Source organism: Prionailurus viverrinus, chromosome F2, assembly GCF_022837055.1.
Source record: "Prionailurus viverrinus isolate Anna chromosome F2, UM_Priviv_1.0, whole genome shotgun sequence".
NCBI lineage: Eukaryota > Metazoa > Chordata > Mammalia > Carnivora > Felidae > Prionailurus > Prionailurus viverrinus.
The window spans coordinates 53,712,211-53,716,825 of record NC_062578.1 but is presented as its reverse complement, the minus strand read 5'-3'; positions in this window follow the sequence as shown (position 1 = coordinate 53,716,825).

Genomic DNA, 4,615 nt, shown 5'->3' with positions numbered 1-4,615 from the left:
GTATTTTGACATAATGCTTTCTAATCTGAGACTTTAAAAAATATTGCTGCCCAAAATTACTCTTTCTCTGAAATTATACCAAATAATGTTAGTTCTACTTTTTCTTAACAGTTTTAGAACTGAGTTTGTATATAGCTTGTGTTTGGTTAGTGTGTGTGTGTGAGTATATGTGCATGTGTGTGATGTGCTTTTAAAGATGGTTGTGACTGATCAAGGTGGAGAATATGTAAATACACTTTGATTTCAGAAAATACAGGTTCTAAAATCAAAGAGATTGGGAAACAATCTCTTTTGAGTCCCAAAAATAGTGTAGCTCTATAATCATGATCCAAAATCTCTTGCTGCTTCGGTACGCAATGATTTCATCCATTCAGAGACTTGTTTGCGTACTTTTTTTTTTTGCATACTATAAAATCTGTCCTTATAATTTACCACTTTTTAAAAGTTTATTTATTTATTGAGAGAGAGAGAGAGAGAGAGAGAGAGAGAGAGAGATTGAGAATCCCAAGCAGGCTCTGTACTGTGAGCACAGAGCCCCATGTGGGGCTCAATCTCAGAAACTGTGAGATCATGACCTGAGCCAAATTCAATAGTTAGGATGCTTAACTGACTAAGCCACCCAGGCTCCCCTACCACCCTTTTTTTCAACTAGCTTCTGTTCCTTGCAACCAAATATGTTCTGAATAAGGTGTTTTGAGAAACACTTAGAATTTTCTCTTTCTCTCTCTCTCTTTCTCAAAATAAATAAATAAACTTAAAAAAATTCTCATTAAATTCCAGTTAGTTTACAGTGTAATATTAGTTTCAGATTTAGAATTTAGTGATTCATTACTTACATTCAACACCCAATGGTCATCACAAGTGCCCTCCTTAATCCCTATCGCCCATTTAACCCATCTCCCTACCTGCCTCCCCTCCAGTTAACCCTCAGTTTGTTCTCTATAGTTAAGAGTCTGTTTTATGGCTTGCCTCTCTCTTTCTTCCCCCATGTTCACCTTTTTTGTTTCTTAAATTCCAAAGTGAGTGAAATCATATGATATTTGTCTTTGACCTATTTCACCTAGTATAATACACTCTAGCTCCATCCTCATCGTTGCAAATGGCAAGATTTCATTCTTTGTTATGGCTAATATGGCTTTAATATGGCTAATATGGTGTTATAAACACCACGTGTTTTTTATCCATCATCAGTCAGTGGACATTTGGGCTCTTACCATAATTTAGCTATTGTTGATAATGCTACTATAAACATTGGGGTGCATATATCCTTTTGACTCAGTATTTTTTCCAGTTTATTCTCTTTAAAACACAGTGTTTTAATTCCTTCTTACACAAGACAGTTTTCTGATTTTAATATGCTCCATACTGGTTAACATCTAAAAATCACTTGTCTACCTCCTAAAGCACTGCAAAATGTGGCTTGTCTTTTATGAGGTGTGTTAAATGTGTCTTCCATTTCTTTGGGCTGTTTATGTTAAATCAGTGATTACTTCTCTGAAGGGATCATTCTGAAAACAACCAGTTCAGACTGACTGTCACATTAACATAAAAACGTCACTCCGAACTGTTACATAAACATATAATTTTTTTAAAACATTTGTTTATTTTTGAGACAGAGAGAGACAGAGCATGAACGGGGGAGGGGCAGAGAGAGAGGGAGACACAGAATCGGAAACAGGCTCCAGGCTCTGAGCCGTCAGCACAGAGCCCCATGCGGGGCACAAACCCACAGACCGCGAGATCGTGACCTGAGCCGAAGTCGGCCACTTAACCGACTGAGCCACCCAGGTGTTCCTAATTTTTTTTTTCTATTTTAGCAAGATGTAATCTAATCCTTTTAAGATGGGAAAGCATTAAAGTTGAATTTTATTTGTTACAAGTGTGCTTAAGTAATATGATGACTATATTTTACTAGAGGCTGATATTATCACCAAATTATATACACTAAGCTCCTACATACTATGTAAACTATGAAATGAAAACCTTTCCTATACAATTCATAGGTCAAAAGAAACAAAAGTATAGACATAAGATAAAAAATATATAAGATATATGGTATTCAAGGTGGGTGTGAATCAATATGCAAATCCAAACCTTGCAAGAGGTGTCTATTCATCTTTACCTTTTACCACCACAGATTCACAAAATCCACCTAACCTTTTTATATTTGGCTCATTATAGATACTAACTATACCTGAAACTACATCAGCAAAAGAACTGAAACTTCTATATTACCTATTATACATTGCCTGTGTCTTTATCTTACCTCCCTCTCCTAGAATCTGTCATACAGCACACATTAAAAAAGAAGCAAATATAGTTACTCATTAGCTCAGCTCTGCCCTCCCTGGCTTTCAGAGAAAAAAAATTATTCCCAATTGGTCTCTCTAGGGAAAAAAGTATTTTAATAAATCATATCCCAAAGTTTATGTTTGTGTTTTGTGGGATGGTAATAGATATTAAAGGAAAGGGTTCTATAGCCAAACTGGTTATTATGGGTCGTTTTATTCATTGCAGAATTTTTTTCAGACTTTAAGTTGCGATAATATGCTCATTATAATCTCTCTGGCAGGAATGAGCTATTGCATAAAAAGTTCCATGATTAATTTGACTGGAGAACCTATTTTAAAAGAAATCATCTTTTCACCTAAACAGCAAGTGGCACATCTTGGAAAACACTGCTTGGACTCTTAGACACATCAGTTATAACCTTCTCAAAATTCAAACACAGGTTTTATAGGGAAATAGCCCCTCTCCTTATTATTAATACATATTCATCTTACAAGCAAACTGTTAAAACAGGTCTTAAACTTACATGTGTGGATTTGAAGAAATGATCCCTAGAAAACACTGGATTTATGAAGAATGATTTTTTTAAAGAAAAATTATGAAACCAAACTCAGTTTTATACAAAGAGTGCAAGGGGAAAAAAAAAGCCTTCTCAAGTGACCTGCTTTAAAACAATAAATTGAATCACTCTAAACTCTTTAAAGTTTTCTCTGTGAACCAGTTCTTAAACACACATTCTTCTTTTTCCTCAAGTGAGTTACTATCTCCTCACTACTAGACATCCCAATAGGACGCATGTTTCCTTTAGAGATAAAGCTAATACAATGCTCAAACACATTTTTTTTCAGTTGTTCCAGAATCAGTGCATTTTAGGAGTAAGATTTTTTTTAATAACCATTAATCTATGATTAGGTTTTCCTATGTTTGGAAGAAACTTTTAGCCAGCAGTAGGAATGCCTAAAGGAAATGGACACTAATTACCTTATTTGTTTATTCAGTTAACATTTGATGATTGTACTTTTACTTATTATTGGCCTATATACTGGGATGCGGGTGAAAAGACAAGCCACAGACTGGAAGAAAATCTTTGCAAAACCTGTACCTGATAAAGAACTGATGTACAAAAATATATAAAGAACATTTAGAACTCAACAATTAGAAACCAACAACCCAATTAGAAAGTGGACAAAGATCTAAACAGGAATCTCACTAAAGAAAATATACGGATGGCAAATAAGCATATGAGAAGATGCTCAATCTCATATGTCATTAAGGAATTACAAATTAAAACAATGAGACACCAGTATACAATGATTAGAATGATTGAAATCCAAAACATTGACAAAACCCAATACTGGCAAGAATATGGAGCAATAGGAATTCTCATTCATTTCTGGTGGAAATGCAAAATGGTACAGTCACTTTGGAAATTTGACAGTTCCTTACAAAGCTAAACATAGTCTTACCATAGGATCCAGCATTTATCCAAATGAGTATTTATCCAAATGAGTCGAAAGCTTATGTTCATACAAAAACCTGCACATGAATGTTTATGTTTCATTTATAATTGCCAAAACTTATAAGTAATCAAGATGTCCTTCAATAGGCGAATGGATAAGCAAACCCATGGTACATCCGCAGTAGGGAGTATTATTCAGCAATAAATAGAAGTGAGCTAACAAGTCATTAAAAGAAGTGGAGTGATCTTAAATTTACATTGCTAATTGAAAGAAGCCAATCTGAATAGGTTACTTACTTAGGTTACTTACTATATGATCTCAACTAGAAGACATTCTGGAAAAGGCAAAACTCTAAGGACTATTAAAAGATCAGTGGTTTCCAGAGCTTTGGAAAGAGAAATAGAAGAATAAATAGGTGGAAAACAGGATATTTAGACCAATGAAACTATTATGTATAATACTGCAATGGTGAATATATGCCATTATTCATGTTTCAAAACTCATAGAACTATACAACACAAAGAATGAACCCTAATGTAAATTAGGAACTTCAGTTAAAAATAATGTATCAATATTGGCCCATCAGTTACAGCAGATGTATTACTGTTATGCAAGAGGTTTCTAATAGGGGGAACTGTATACAGGATAGAGGGGGGAGAAGAGGTATATGGGAATTCCTTGTACTTTCTGTTCAAATTTTTTGTAAACCAAAAATTGTTCTAAAAAGTAAAATTGATTAAAGTTTGAAGACCACCAACTTGTAACATTACATTATGGCAAGGACCAGTATTTATGGCCCTTAAAAAAAAAAAAAGGACACATTCAGAGTTGAGGACATAAACCTTTGTGGGAGACAAAGACAGTTT